Source organism: Ranitomeya variabilis, chromosome 2 (assembly GCF_051348905.1).
Source record: "Ranitomeya variabilis isolate aRanVar5 chromosome 2, aRanVar5.hap1, whole genome shotgun sequence".
Classification (NCBI taxonomy): Eukaryota; Metazoa; Chordata; class Amphibia; order Anura; family Dendrobatidae; genus Ranitomeya; species Ranitomeya variabilis.
In genome coordinates, this window is record NC_135233.1 from 604,456,932 (window position 1) to 604,474,058 (window position 17,127).

Genomic DNA, 17,127 nt, shown 5'->3' on the forward strand with positions numbered 1-17,127 from the left:
CCTCATAATACATACCTCAGCTGCTGCAGAACCTCATAATACACACCTCAGCTGTTGCAGAACCTCATAATACACACCTAAGCTGCTGCAGAACCTCAATACACCTCAGCTGCTGGAGAATCTCATATAAATACACACCTCAGCTGCTGCAGAACCTCATAATACACCTCAGCTGCTTCAGAACCTTATAATACATCTCAGCTGCTGCATAATAAGGCTACGTTCACACGATCAGGATTTACATCCTTTTTTTTTCCTGCCCGTTTTTGGAAAACGGCAGCTAAATTCCGCAGTGAATTTGAGCTGCGTTTTCTGATCCTTTTTCTTCAGCGTTTTCCACTGCGGGTTTCCAATAGCAGTTTCCTATTGGAGTTGCTGGAAAACCGGTGCGGAATCCGCTGCAAGAATTGACATGCTACTTCTTTTTTCCGCTGGAAAATCCGCGCGGATTTTCCAGCGGAAAAACGGATCGTTAGCACAGCGGTTTTGGTTTTCCATTGGGTTACATTGTACTGTAACCAACATGGAAAACTGATCCGGATCCGCAGCTGAAAATCCGCTACGGATCCGGATCAAAATCCGGATCGTGTGAACGTAGCCTAAGGGTCTAAGAGCTTTTCATGTCAGCAAATAATAAATGGTGGACATGGATCTTCTCCTCGTGGTATGTTCACACAACCTCTTTTACACTTAAGTGGCCCCCCTGGCATTTTTTTTAAGCATTTTTCTACGTTTTTTGAGGCATATTTTTTACTATAATTTTCTATTTCTTTCTCGATTCAACAATAAAGAAACCGCTAATGGTTTCTGAAGCGTAAGTGCACAAAAAGATGTCTGAAGGTATCTTCCTGGCATTTTGTGAGCCTTCCTGTTGATTTACAATGTGAAGCAAAGTGGAAGGCGCCTGAAGAATGGCATCAAGATCTCTAGTGATGGACTTGTAACCTTGAGATTGTTGATATGGTTCAACAATTTTGGTTCTCAAGTCCTCAGACAGTTCTCTACTCTTTCTGTACGCCAGACACACAATGCAAAGATTGAGTCAACTTCTCCCCTTTTTGTCTGCTTTCAGGTGTGATTTTCATATTGCCCACACTTGTTACTTGCCACAGGTGAATTTAAACGAGCATCACATGGTGGAAACAAAGTTGTTTACATACAATTTTCAAAAGCTGTCAACAATTTTCTCCGGCCCATTATGTCCAATTTGCCCTTTTGTTCTTTGTTTTTTTTTTTGCGTTGTTCCAGTATACACAAAGGAAATAAACGTGTATAACAAAACATGTGTACTCGAAGTAATTTTACGGGAGAAATACTTCATTTTCTGGAACAACTTCAAGGGTGTCAACACTTTCAGCCACAACTGTACAGGAAAAGTCTGCTTTCCGTTTGTCCACAAACATCAATAGTCCAGGACATGCTGCCAATACTATCTGTAATTTTCATTATAACATGTAAGAGACCCATTAGACTTTTCCTCAGTTTATCTCCCTCTCCTTTTCTCTAGTTACCAGCCCCCTTCACAATCCTTTCCTAAATCCCTGTTCACACTTGAGTCCTCGATGCAGCGTCATTAACTAAAAGCTGAAAATAAAGATTAAAGAACAACCACAAGGTGGATTTAATCAACCAAGGTATCATTGTAATCAGTATAACGGCGCCAGCCTGACACTGTCTGTAGGTTACTGTGCACAATCCTGCTGACAGGTTCCCTTTAAGGCCATGTGCACACGTTCAGTATTTTTCGCGTTTTTTTCGCTATAAAAACGTGATAAAAACGCGAAAAAAAAGCGAAAAAAACGCTAACATATGCCTCCCATTATTTACAGTGTATTCCGCATTTCTTGTGCAAATGTAGCCTTTTTTTCCGCGAAAAAATCGCATCGCGGAAAAAAAAGCAACATGTTCATTAAAATGCGGAATTGCAGGGGATTCCGCACACCTAGGAGTCCATTGATCTGCTTACATCCCGCACAGGGCTGTGCACACCATGCGGGAAGTAAGCAGATTATGTGCGGTTGGTACCCAGGGTGGAGGAAAGGAGACTCTCCTCCACGCACTGGGCACCATATAATTGGTCAAAAAATAAGAATTAAAATAAAAAATAGTCCTATACTCACCCTCGATGTCTTCCCGCCTCTCAGCTGCATGCTGCCGCTTCGGTTCCTGTAGCTGGTGTGCGGTGAAGGACCTGCCGATGACGTCATTGTCTTGCGATTGGTCGTGAGCGGTCATGTGACCGCTCACGTGACCGCGACGTCATGGAAGGTCCTGCGCGCACACACCATCTATACGGAACGGACGCCGGTGAGGAGATCAGCTGTCTGCGGGTGAGTATAAGCATTTTTTTTATTTTTTTTATTATTTTTAAACATTCTATCTTTTACTATAGATGCTGCAAAAGCAGCATCTATAGTAAAAAGTTGGTCACACTTGTCAAACGCCATGTTTGACAAGTGTGACCAACCTGTCAGTCAGTTTTCCAAGCGATGCTACAGATCGCTTGGAAAACTTTAGCATTCTGCAAGCTAATTACGCTTGCAGAATGCTAAAAAAACGCGAAAAAAACGGAAAAATAACGCAAAAAAAAAATGCGGATTTCTTGCAGAAAATTTCCGGTTTTCTTCAGGAAATTTCTGCAAGAAATCCGGACGTGTGCACATACCCTAAGGGTATTTTAGACTCCCTAAATGGTACACTGGATAAGTGATAATTGCTAGATCTGCTGGATTATATGACTAGGATCCCAACTGATTGACAGAGTTGTATCAACGTTCTTTTCTTAGCCACGATTTTGTGTTGCATGGGGATCAAAGTCACGAATGTGCCCTTGCCACCACATTTATGGCCATGGTACAGGTGAAGAAAGCCAAACATCTTTCTTTGTAGCTTAGAATGGCACATTGGCATCCTGACCCTCCATTCACCTCCTCCTAGCCTTCAACTTGTGTCCATCAGAGATCTAGGACAATGGGGCACACAATTCCCATGTTCCAGCAGTTGGAGGGAGTCCCACCAATCTAACAATTATCACCTATCCTTTGGACACAGATGATGTGACCAGCATACAGAAGCCTGGACAAGTCGTAGTCCAGAGCCACTGACCACTGAAGGAGTGAGGACATCGGAAGCTTGGTCACTCAGGTTACAAGAAAAAAGTCCACTTTAATGTTGCCCAATAGACTTCTCATCATGGTACAGGATATCCCTTGTGCCTAGAACGTGACTTGGTGGCATTTCCCTTTTTATGAGACCTGTCCTTACCAGAAAGATGCAGAGAGTGTGAGAACAAAGCGGACGTCTGCCACTTCCAGGAACAATATAAGGGAAATAATGAGGGCCATGATTATGAAAATTCAGCACGTTCACTCTGTGGTTACTGTCCCACTAGACGGGATGCACCATGCAGAGAGCGAGATCAACAGGCGACAACCATTCTACACATAGTTTAGTTAGATATAGAGAGGTTGTCACTGTCCACGCCAGAGTGGGAGATCTCCAAATTTAATTTTTGCATCATCATTCTTCTGACAATTTTTAAAAGGGGTATACCGTAAGAGAATGTTATCACCTTCTGATCACCAGAACGAGCTATGGCGCTGCCAGAGATAGACGATCAATTTACTTCCATAAAGAGGGAATGGAGCGGTGGTCTTCTGACCTACTGTACTGGCAATCAGTGGGGATCTCAGCAGTCAGACCGCCCGCACCCGGCTAATACAGAAACCATCACCTATCTTCTTCCAGCCGCAACAGAATAAAATAAAAAACCTGTGAGCGGCACCGTCTCTCCAAGGAATACTCATTATGAGCGGGATTTCTGTTTTACAGCCCCTGGAGACAACATCTGACACAGGGATGAATGTAGCAATGCAATTTATAGCAGAAGTCATCAATGGCTGCATAACGGTGATATCTATGGAGCTGGTAACTCAGTGTGATCTGCGGACATCATCATCAGAGAGATCATTCAATACAATGGTCGCCTCCAATATGAAAAAGTGAACTAGGGTCTGTTCTCTGTTCACACGTTACAGATTGGTTGCAGTTACTTTTGTGCCTGCATGGGGTTTCTATGCAAATTCTGCAAAAGCAACTCCGTCCACATGATTGGAATGATTTGGTCCTATGCTAACTCCATACTAAAAGCTGCTCTTAAAATGGGCAACTACCAATCAGCAAGAATTCTGCCTCTCGCAGACCTGTTAGTTTTTCTGTAAGAAGCCTCCTACTCTGCACTAATTGCCTGTATTAATTGTTCCTGTTTGAATTTGTCATCTGTATAAAAGACACCTGTGCACACACTCAATCACACTCCAACCTCTCCACCATGGCCAAGACCAAAGAGCTGTCTAAGGACAACAGGGACAAAATTGTAGACCTGCAGAAGGCTGGGACGAACTACAGGACAATAGGCAAGCATCTTGGTGAAAAGGCAACAACTGTTGGCACAATTATTAGAAAATGGAAGAAACACAAGATGACCTGAAGAGAGCTGGGACCTCAGTCTCAAACATTACCGTTAGTAACACACTATGCAGTCATGGATTAAAATCCTGCAGGGCACACAAGGAATTAAAAGGAGGAGTACAACTCCAAGAACACCGTCCCAACCATGAAGCATGGTGGGGGAAACATCATCATTGAAGATGGGTTGTGCTGGGTCTTCCAGCATGACAATGACCCGAAACACACAGACAGGGCAACTTAGGATTGGCTCCGTAAGAAGCATTTCAAGGTCTTGGAGTGGCCTAGCCAGTCTCCAGACCTCAACTCAATAGAAAATCTTTGAGAGGAGCTGAAACTCACAGTTGCCCAGCGACAGCCCCGAAACCTGAAAGATCTGGAGAAGATCTGTATGGAGGAGGGGGCCAAAATCCCTTCTGCAGTGTGTGCAAACTTTGTCAAGAACTACAGGAAACGTCTGACCTCTGTAATTACAAACAAAGGTTTTGGTAACAAAAATTAAGTTCTGTTTTTCTATTGTATTAAATACTTATTTCATGCAATAAAATGCAAATTAATTATGTAAAAATAACACAATTTGATTTTGTGGATTTTTTCCTAAGATTCTGTGTCTCACAGTTGAAGTATACCTACGATAAAAATTACAGACCTCTCCATTCTTTGTAGGTGAGAAAACTTGCAAAATCAGCAGTGTATCAAATACTTATTTTCCCCACTGTAGATAGACAAAAGAAAGAGATATGAGATCAGTCGATCAATACAATAGAACAGTATTAGGCCGGCGTCACACTCGGCGTAAGACAATACGGTCCGTTTTTTACGTCCGTACTACGGCCGTAATACGGAGAAATGTTCCCAAAATAGTGATCCGTAGTCAGGGTGTGTCAGCGTATTTTGCGCATGGCATCCTCCGTATGTAATCCGTATGGCATCCGTACTGCGAGATTTTCGCGCAGGCTTGCAAAACCGACATCTAATGGATTTATGTGCTCAAATGTTCGGGAAAACATATACAGTATATATATATATATATATATATATATATATATATATATATATATATGTCATTGAGACACATATATATATTCTGTATTTAGATTTCATTCAGCGCGATATCTGTGAAAAGTCGGTAATTCAATTGCCGGCTTTTCATTTCTCCTGCACAAACCCGACAGGATATGAGACATGGTTTACATACAGTAAACCATCTCATATCCCTTTTTTTTTGCATATTCCACACTACTAATGTTAGTAGTGTGTATGTGCAAAATTTCAGCACTGTAGCTGCTGAAATAAAGGGTTAAATGGCGGAAAAAATTGGCGTGGGCTCCCGCGCAATTTTCTCCGCCAGAATGGTAAAGCCAGTGACTGAGGGCAGATATTAATAGCCAGGAGAGGGTCCATGGTTATTGGCCCCCCCGTGGCTAAAAACATCTGCCCCCAGCCACCCCAGAAAAGGCACATCTGGAAGATGCGCCTATTCTGGCACTTGGCCACTCTCTTCCCACTCCCTGTAGCGGTGGGATATGGGGTAATGAAGGGTTAATGTCACCTTGCTATTGGAAGGTGACATTAAGCCAGATTAATAATGGAGAGGCGTCAATTATGTCACCTATCCATTATTAATCCAATTGTTGGAAAGGGTTAAAAAACACACACACACATGATTTAAAAGTATTTTAATGCAATAAACACAGCGGTTGTTGTAATAATTTATTGTTCTCTCAATCCATCAGGAACACCATCGCTTGGAAAAATAATAAACGCACAAGATACATACCTTCTCTGATGTCCTATCACGTCCCACGAAGTAATCCATCTGAAGGGGTTAAATAATATTACAGGCAGAGCTGCGATAAACCACTCGCTCGTGCCTGTAATCCCCGGGTGCTGAAAGGAAAGCAGTGATCTGTACTTACATTCAGTCGCGGTGATGCGCCCTCTGGTGGATGTTCTCATGAACTGCAGCCTGGGAACTTTTTCCCACGCTCCAGGTCATATGAGGACATCCACCAGGGGGCGCATCACCGCGACTGAAGGAAATGTAGGTCAATGACCTACATTTCCTTCATTCGCCGGGGCTTACAGGCACGGAGCACAGCTGCATTTAGCAGGGCTCCTGCCTGTAATATTAGTTAACCCCTTCAGATGGATTACTTCGTGGGACGAGACGGTTCACCAGAAGGTATGTATCTTGTGCGTTTATTATTTTTCCAAGCGATGGTGTTCCTGATGGATTGAGAGAACAATAAATTATTACAACAACCGCTGTGTTTATTGCATTAAACTACTTTTAAATCATGTGTGTGTGTGTTTTTTAACCCTTTCCAACAATTGGATTAATAATGGATAGGTGTCATAATTGACGCCTCTCCATTATTAATCTGGCTTAATGTCACCTTCCAATAGCAAGGTGGCATTAACCCTTCATTACCCCATATCCCACCGCTACAGGGAGTGGGAAGAGAGTGGCCAAGTGCCAGAATAGGCGCATCTTCCAGATGTGCCTTTTCTGGGGTGGCTGGGGGCAGATGTCTTTAGCCACGGGGGGCCAATAACCATGGACCCTCTCCTGGCTATTAATATCTGCCCTCAGTCACTGGCTTTACCACTCTGGCGGAGAAAATTGCGCGGGAGCCCACGCCAATTTTTTCCGCAATTTAACCCTTTATTTCAGCAGCTACAGCGCTGAAATTTTGCACATACACACTACTAACATTAGTAGTGTGGAATATGCAAAAAAAAGGGGGATATGAGATGGTTTACTGTATGTAAACCATGTCTCATATCCTGTCGGGTTTGTGCAGGAGAAATGAAAAGCCGGCAATTGAATTACCGACTTTTCACAAACAGCGCTGCGTATTTCTCGCAAGTCACACTGCTGGTCCGTGTGGAATCCGTATTTTTCTCGCCCCCATAGACTTTCATTAGCGAGTTTTTTGCGCAATACGCTGACAAACGCAGCATGCTGCGATTTTGTACGGCCGTAGAAAGCCGTATAATACTGAACCGTAATATACGGCTAATAGGAGCAGCCCCATTGAGAATAATTGTGCCGTATGTAATGCGAGTTTTACGGACGTAGTTTCTGCGCTCTTACGTCCGTAAAACTCGCCAGTGTGACGCCGGCCTAAGGCTGTTTTTCTTGGTGCTTAGTCCTACCTGTCCTGTTAATTTACAGACTTTTGGTATGTCTGATAAGGTTAAGGCCCCATCATAGAAAGTTATCCTTGTCGTGGCTGGTGAGCACACATTAGTTGGCCAATTTGTGCACTAAGTAGATTCTACTTTATAACTAAGGTTTACACGGCAGTAATGCTGTTTAAAATTCATATATTCCATGTTTGTATACATCTTGGCGCACACGCTATGCACTGCTCCCCTGATTTTTGGCATAGTCCCTAAGGCATCGCCCATCACCCGAGCACAAAGCCTGCACCGTGTAGTGCTTGTTCCGTTTCTTTTCCACCAGATGGCCATTTTGAATAGATATCTCCATGTCTTGTTGCCTTTTTCTCTGCAGGAGGCCTTGTGTATTAATGCCCACTGATTCACACGCACAGGTTGGCGTGATTCAGAGCTGGCAATGATACCAACCTAAATAAAACGTTTTATAGATCAAGGAAACAGGAAAAACAAGTCAGTCGGCCAAAACACCCAACCCAGCAGTGTATAAAATGACATAATGTACCTTTAGAAAAGACTGTAATTAATACGTTTAATTACCCCTATCTATATGAACAATCTTGGCCTTCGATGGAGATAGAAAATCATTCGTTTTTGTTTACTGGGTAACTGATATGATGTTGAGTCAGAATTTATGGCTAATAACCGGCTATGAAATGTACTTCATCCAGAAGATGGTCTCTGCTGGCCGCAATGGAGGCAAAAGTCTTTACAAAATTTGTTATTATCTTTTCCTCAACTTTAAGTGTAATTTTCCAAATGGTCGTAACGGGTGGGGTTCTGACTTCTGTGACTCACCAAAATAAGGGGATTCAGGACCCCTTCTCAGCCAGGATGAACAAGTGCCGCTCCTTTCTAAGGAGGTCCAAATGTTGGGCTCCCAATTCAGGACTAAAAATGCCTTCAAGAAACTTGTGCCCCCCCTTTGTGTTTAAATTAGCAATTCAGTGTTTACTAGTTGCTGCCCCCAATATGTTTAGGAAAAAAAGTGCCACCATTTATAGTTGAAATTGCTCAGTCTTCTGTTTATAGAAGGAAAAATCTTTGCTGACTCTTAATCCATAACCATTTTGATGGTTTGTCAGTTTTTTGTCTTTTTTTAATTTTTACAAAAAGAATAAAATACCAAATGCGTTTTCTATCTCGGACAATGATCTCCATCAGTTTATAACAAGTCATATATAAATATCCCTTTGCGGACAGGGATGGAAGATGTAAAGTTTTTTGCACTTAGGTAATGTGGACAGTTGTGATTCCAATATCAAAAGATGATCTGTAAGTGGGGGGGGCTTGGATATTCTTCCTGGCAGTGAAAGGGTTAAGCGAGAGTAGATGAGGGGTTGTGGAAGATTACCCAGCGATCACTCCCTGATCATGGAGCAGACGTGGACTCTCGGTGCCGCAAACTGGAATGTGACAGTTTAGAGAAAAGTATATTTGTTTAAACAGGGAAAGAAGGGTGAAGGGAAAAGTCCACTCAGGATGGGGTAATGATTAACGGGAATGACGCGTCCTCCTACTGTACGGCTAAGTGGTCATTCAATCTCAATTTCCACAATCCAAATCTATGTCACATAACTCTGCACTTGAGCAAGGTGAATAGACTGGGGGCGCCCTGGGTGGGACTACAACTCCCAGTGGTGCAATCTTAAACTTTCCAGTGCCAACAGCTCACATGAAAAGACATTAAATAGTCAATATGATATCAAATCAATAATTAATCATTGGAGCCCAACGGTCCGATATCGGTGAGGCTTCTGCACCGTTGTCGGTCTGCTGGGCTCATTCAGACGTCAGTTTTTTGCTCATGATTTCTGTCCGTAGTTTTGATGGATTGAGCTTGTACCCATTATAGCGTATGGGGTTGGTCACACGGCTGAATGCTCGGCAGAAAATCACGAAAACGTCCGATCGTCAATGCAATCGTTCCAATGAAAAACTAAATTTTGATATGAGAAGGTTGAGAAAGTTCCATCAGTTTATTTTGTCACCTGAGAAAAACTGATGAAACTTCGACCAAACTCCGATAGTAAAAAACGGACACTGACCAAACTCTGATCACACTCTGGTCATAAAGCATGGATGAAACGCGGACGAGATAAATCACCGACATGTGAACGAGGCCAACCTCTTCTCTGTGTTTTTCTGACTTCCTCTGTGAATATTGTGACCACATTAACAAGTTACAAATGTATTTTAAGTCTGAATGATTGAAAAAAAATTGCAGCGTGCACTTGTATTCTCCATATTTCGGATGAGACTCGTCTATTAAAGTCTTTGGGTGCACAACAAACAAAATCACATCCCTAAAGATCTGTAATGCAATTTTTACATTGATATTTAACTGTAACTTTTAATATAAAAATGGATCACAGATGGATAACAGGCAAACTGCAAAAATGTTTAATGAAACCCTATTGCAAAATGTTTAATCCAGACAAGGCTATTTTTAGTTGTTTTGTTTTTTTGCTCCTCCACTTCCAAGAGCTATAACGTCTTTATCTTCCCAGTGATATAGCCGAAGGAGAGCTTGATTTTTTTTCTGTGACAAATTGTAGTTTTAAAACACGCACACACATATATATATATATATATATATATATATATATATATATATATATATACACACACACACACAGTGGATATAAAAGGTCTACACGCCCTGTTAAAATACCAGATTTTTGTCGTGTAAGAAAATCCTATCAAGAAGAATTATTTCAGACCTTTTCCCACCTTTAAATGTCGCCCATAATCTGTAAAATTCAATTGAAAAATAAACTGGAAAATAAACAAAAAAAAATCTTAAAATAGTGTGGATGCATAAATCTGCACATCCATAATTTATTAATATTTTTCAGAATTCCCCATTGAATTTCTGGCAGTCTACAAACTTTTGGGTCGGAGTCTATCAGCATGGCATATCTAGATCTGGCAATCTTGGCCGTCTCTTACTTGCACAATCTGTTAGATTGCGGGGGGCATCTACTGTATACAGCGTCCTCTTCAGATCACCCACAGATGATTGCAAAAGTTTGACCTTCTCCTGGTGAAACCATTTTTGCCGATTTGGAGGTTGCTTTGGGTTGTTGACGTAATGAAAGGTGAGATTCCTCTTCATCTTTAGCATTTTAGCAGAGGCCTGAAGGATTTGTTGCAAAATTGATTGATTTTTGGAACTGTTCATAATTCCCTTCACCTTGATTAAGCCCCAGTTCCAGCTGCTGAAAAACAGCCCTAAAGCTCAGTGCTGCCCCCACCATGCCTCACTGTTGGGATGGAGTTCGTTTGGTCACCTGAACTTGAGCCTTAGAGGATCCACTTTACCTGGTGAGCCTAACAACAGGCCTCAAACCAGATGTTTGCCTACTCAACACTCCTCATTTCTCCACTTCCATCTGCTCCCAGGAACCTTCACAATCAACATCATGATACCGTTTGGTGCCAGGACGTTGCCTGTGAGCAGAGGTGTAATAATTATAGGGGATAATTCAGGAGACTCTTTGCGTGGAACAAGACAACAGGACACAGTTTTATAAGTGATAAAGTTTATCACATCACCGTTATAGGCCTCCCTGCACTCATTCCACAAGTCCTGATCCTGGATAACTCCGATGAAATTGGCATCAGATAGAATGGTCTTGGAAGGGGCTCCAGGTACGGAATCCGCAGCATGGATTTGGAATAAAGCATCAGCCTTCCCATTACGAGAACCTGGATGGTACGAGATAACAAAGTTAAATTGATTTAAAAATAAGTTCCAACGAGCCTGACGAGGAGAAAGACATCTAGCAGATCTAAGGAACTCTAAATTGCGATGGTCAGTTAGCACTATGATCTGTTGTGCAGCTCCTTGCAGATGATGCCTCCATTCTTTGAAAGCCGCAATAATAGCCAGCAATTCCTTGTCTCCCACGTCGTAATTCTTCTCTGCTGAGGTTAGTCTACGGGAAAAGAAAGCACAAGGATGTAGCAGACCCTTCTCTCCAGTTCTTTGGGAGAGAATAGCCCCCAAAGCATTATCAGAAGCGTCACCTCCACAATGAAAGAAAGTGTTGGATCTGGGTGTATCAACAGCGGTGCTAATGTGAAACAGATCTTAAGCCGATCAAAAGCTTCTTGAGCCTGTGATGACCACTTAAAGGGCTTTTCCGTCTTTGTCAAGGAAGTAATAAGACGGACAATATCAGAAAAATTTCGAATGAAGCGTCTGTAGAAATTTGCAAAACTAATAACACGTTGGACCTCCTTAACGTTCTTGGGTACCAGCCAGTCAAGGATAGCCTGAATCTTACCAGATTCCATGTTCAGCCCCTGGGGAGAGATGATATAACCTAAGAACTGTATCTCAGAACGATGGAACTCGCATTTCTCCGGCTTAATATACAGATGGTTCTTTTTCAGACGTCTTAAAACAGTTTTGACATGTTCTTCATGTTCCTGTAGAGAGTCAGAAAAGATTAGTATATCGTCCAAATAGATCACTACAAACTGGTCCAACAAATCTCTGAAAATGTCATTAGCAAGGTGTTGAAATGTTGCAGGGGCGTTACAAAGCCTGAAGGGCATTACGAGAGATTCAAAGTGTCCATACCGGCATCTGAATGCTGTCTTCCACTCATCCCCTGGACGAATACGCACCAAATTATAAGCCCCACGAAGATCCAGTTTAGAGAACACCTTAGCATGGCGGACTCTTTCCAGTAATTCGGGAATCAGAGGCAAAGGGTAATGGTTTCGTACGGTTACCTTATTGAGTTCCCCATAGTCAACACAGGGTCTCAGGGTCCCATCCTTCTTCTTTACAAAAAAGATAGGTGCCCCTGCTGGTGAGGAAGAAGGACGTATGAAGCCTTTGGCCAGATTTTCATCAATATACTCCTTTAAGGCTTGAAGCTCAGGTGCCGCCAAAGGGTATACGTTACCAAAAGGAATAGCTGCCCCTGGAAGCAACTCAATGGGACAGTCATAATGCCTGTGTGGAGGAAGCTGATCTGCATTCTTCTTGTCACAGATGTCAGAGAACTCTTTATATGCTGGAGGTAAAGAAAATACCTGTACATGTGGTTCCGTAGCCGTGGACTCAGGGACAGCTTCTATTAACGCTGAGTTGCTCCTTGTTGGAAAGATAATCTCCTTTGTCTCCCAGTTGATAATTGGGTTCTGAGAACGCAACCAAGGAATGCCTAAAATCACAGGAAAATGAGGAGAAGAAATTAGCAAGAAAGAAAGTTGCTCCTGATGATTAGGCTCCAACAAAATTTCAAGGGGTACGGTCTCCTGATCCACAGGCCCAGAGATTAAAGGTGACCCATCTACTGTTTCCATGGTAATTGGAGAGGCTCTTTTCTGAATTTCAATACCATGTTCCTTGGCAAATGCGATTTCCATTAAATTGCCACCTGCACCAGAGTCAATCATAGCTGCACTGGAAATCCACTGTCCTGAACACAGGATCTTAATAGGGAGAGAACAGTGAGAGTTCTTTTCCTTAAGCTCCTTGGGGGGTGAAGTCATAGAAAGTGAATGGAATACAGCGTTTAAAGGCAGGCTACATTCAGAGATGTCAGATTCATCATCACAGTTGTCATACTCCCCTACTGCTGCTAGCACCTTGTTAGGCCGTCTAGGACACTTAGGACAATTGATCAAGAAGTGGTCAGACTGGCTGCAGTAGAAACATAGACTTTCACGAAGGCAATGCTCCCGGCGCTCATTGATCTCGCGCCTCTGAACGGAATCAATTTGCATGGGCACCTCCTCCACCTCCCGAGATGTTTTACGTGCTGGCTCTTTGGAAGGAAGGGAAAAGTTAGAAATAAGGTTATATGCAGCAAACTTCTCCTGCCTACGCTCAGTAAGGCGAATGTCAATGCACACACAATGCTGCATAAATGTCTCTAGCTCTTGTGGTGACTCAGAGCGAGCTAGTTCATCTTTTACAATACTAGACAGACCTCTTTTAAAAATAGGCAATTGTGCATAACTGTCCCAATTGGTATCTAATCTCCTGAATTCAGTAGCATACTCAATAACAAAACTGTTGTGAATTCTGCTCTTGGGCTCCCTCCGGTGGTTGTTGGTGGTAGTGCAGTTGTTTTGGGGTTGTAATCCAGGGCAGGTGTTTCTGCTGATTGCAGCTCTACTGGGTATTTAGGTGTGCAGGATCCATGAGTCCTTGCCAGTTGTCCATTGTTCTTGGAGGGATTGCATCTCTCTCTGGTTCCTCATGCCCTGCTGCCAATTCAGCTAAGATAAGTGTCTGTTTTTTTGTCTCTGTGCACACATGCAGTGTGCTTTGCAATTCATTGCAATTCATTGTGTTTTTGTCCAGCTTAGACTTTGTTTGGATTTTTCAGTCATGCTGGATTCTCAGGAGATGCAGATATACTTTCTATGTCTTTAGTTATATGTAGAATATTTGTATTATCTGCTGTGGATATTTTTAGGATTTTAATACTGACTGCTTAGAATTCTGTCCTATCCTTTTCTATTTAGCTAGAAGTGCCTCTTTTGTTAAATCCTGTTTTTCTGCCTGCGTGTGTCTTTCCTCTTATACTCACAGTCAATATTTGTGGGGGGCTGCCTATCCTTTGGGGTTCTGCTCTGAGGCAAGATAGAATTCCCATTTCCATCTATAGGGGTATTTAGTCCTCCGGCTGTGTCGAGGTGTCTAGGACGTGTTAGGTACATCCCACGGCTACTTCTAGTTGCGGTGTTAGTTTAGGGTTTGCGGTCAGTACAGGTACCACCTACTCCTGAGAAAGTCTCTCATGCGGCTCCAAGGTCACCGGATCATAACAGTACAACTGGCCTACAATGAGTTAAATGCATCTCAGAAGAAGGGAAGAAAGAGCCATTTTTTTTCAGTAGCCTGCTTTGTCTTTTCTTCCCTCTTTTCCTCTGGGTGACTGAGGAGTCTTGTGCTAGCATGGATGTTCAGGGATTAGTTTCTCGTGTAGACCAGCTTGCTGCTAGGGTACAGGGTATTTCTGATTATATTGTTCAGACTCCGCTTTTAGAGCCTAGGATTCCTACTCCTGATTTGTTTTTTGGGGACAGGTCCAAATTTTTGAGTTTTAAAAGCAACTGTAAACAGTTTTTTGCTCTGAAGCCTCGTTCCTCTGGTGATCCCATTCAGCAGGTTAAAATTGTCATCTCCCTGCTGCGTGGCGACCCTCAGGATTGGGCATTTTCCCTGGAATCTGGGAATCCGGCCTTGCTTAATGTAGATGCCTTTTTTCAGGCTCTAGGATTATTATATGATGAACCAAATTCTGTGGATCAAGCGGAGAAGACCTTGTTGGCCCTGTCTCAGGGTCAAGAAGCGACAGAATTGTATTGTCAGAAATTTAGAAAATGGTCTGTGCTGACTAAATGGAATGAGGATGCTTTGGCGGCAATTTTCAGAAAGGGTCTTTCTGAATCTGTTAAAGATGTTATGGTGGGGTTTCCCACGCCTGTTGGTCTGAGTGATTCTATGTCTCTGGCCATTCAGATTGATCGGCGCTTACGGGAGCGCAGAACTGTGCGCGCTGTGGCGTTGTCCTCAGAGCAGATGCCTGAGCCTATGCAGTGTGATAGGATTCTGTCTAGAACGGAACAACAAGGATTCAGACGTCAGAATAGGTTGTGTTTTTATTGTGGCGATGCTTCTCATGTCATTTCAGTCTGCCCAAAGCGTACAAAGAGAATCGCTAGTTCAGTTACCATCGGAACTGTACAACCTAAATTTCTGTTATCTGTGACCTTGATCTGCTCATTGTCGTCATTTTCTGTCATGGCGTTTGTGGATTCAGGCACCGCTTTGAACTTAATGGACTTTGAATTTGCCAGGCGTTGTGGTTTCCCCTTGCAGTCTTTGCAGAACCCTATTCCTTTAAGGGGCATTGATGCTACACCTTTGGCTAAAAATAAACCCCAGTTTTGGACACAGGTGACCATGTGCATGGCGCCAGCCCATCAGGAAGATTGTCGTTTTCTGGTGTTGCATAATTTGCATGATGCTATTGTGCTGGGTTTTCCATGGTTGCAGATACATAATCCTGTGTTGGATTGGAAGTCTATGTCTGTGACTAGTTGGGGTTGTCAGGGGGTTCATAATGACGTTCCTGTGATGTCAATCTCCTCTTCCTCATCTTCTGAAGTTCCAGAGTTTTTGTCTGATTTTCAGGATGTATTCGATGAGCCCAAGTCCAGTTCCCTTCCACTGCATAGGGACTGTGATTGTGCTATTGACTTGATTCCAGGCTGTAAGTTTCCTAAGGGCCGACTTTTCAACCTGTCTGTGCCTGAACATACCGCCATGCGGAGTTATGTTAAGGAGTCTTTGGAGAAAGGGCATATTCGGCCATCTTCTTCACCGTTGGGAGCGGGATTTTTTTTTGTTGCTAAGAAGGATGGCTCCTTGAGACCCTGTATTGATTATCGCCTCTTGAATAAGATTACGGTCAAGTTTCAATACCCTTTACCTTTGCTTTCCGATTTGTTTGCCAGGATTAAGGGGGCTAGTTGGTTTACTAAAATTGACCTTCAGGGGGCATATAATCTTGTTCGTATCAAGCAGGGTGACGAATGGAAAACTGCGTTTAATACGCCCGAAGGCCATTTTGAATACCTTGTGATGCCATTCGGGCTCTCTAATGCTCCATCTGTTTTTCAGTCCTTCATGCATGATATCTTCCGGAATTATCTTGATAAATTCATGATTGTATATTTGGATGACATCTTAAAGGGAACCTGTCACCACGTTTTTGGAAGATGGGATAAAAATAGCGTTAAATAGGGGCAGAGGTGGGCGTTACATTAGTGTGTGTGTTATGCGTTTATTACCCACCTAAGTTGCCGAAATAACTTTGCAAAGTCTCCGTTTTCGCCTGTCAATCAGGCTAGTCTGGTCAGATGGGCGTTGTCTTCACCCAGATTTGGCGTAGTTTTCCGTTGGTGGCGTAGTGGTGTGCGCATGCCCAAGGTCCCGAATCCTCTTCCAGGGGATTTAAAATAGCGCGGTGTTCGTTATTGCATTGGTGATCGGTGGGCACGGCCATCTTCCTTTGGCCGCACGTGCGCAGAAGCGGCGCTCTGCTGGCCGCGGCTTCAGGAAAATGGCCGCCGCGATATCCATCTGCGCACGCGCGGCATCGCGGCGGCCATTTTCCTGAAGCCGCGGCCAGCAGAGCGCCGCTTCTGCGCACGCGCGGCCAAAGGAAGATGGCCGCGCCCACCGATCACCAATGCAATAACGAACACCGCGCTATTTTAAATCCCCTGGATGAGGATTCGGGACCTTGGGCATGCGCACACCACTACGCCACCAACGGAAAACTACGCCAAATCTGGGTGAAGACACCACGCCCATGCGACCTGACCAGCCTGATTGACAGGCGAAAACGGAGACTTTGCAAAGTTATTTCGGCAACTTAGGTGGGTAATAAACGCATAACACACACACTAATGTAACGCCCACCTCTGCCCCTA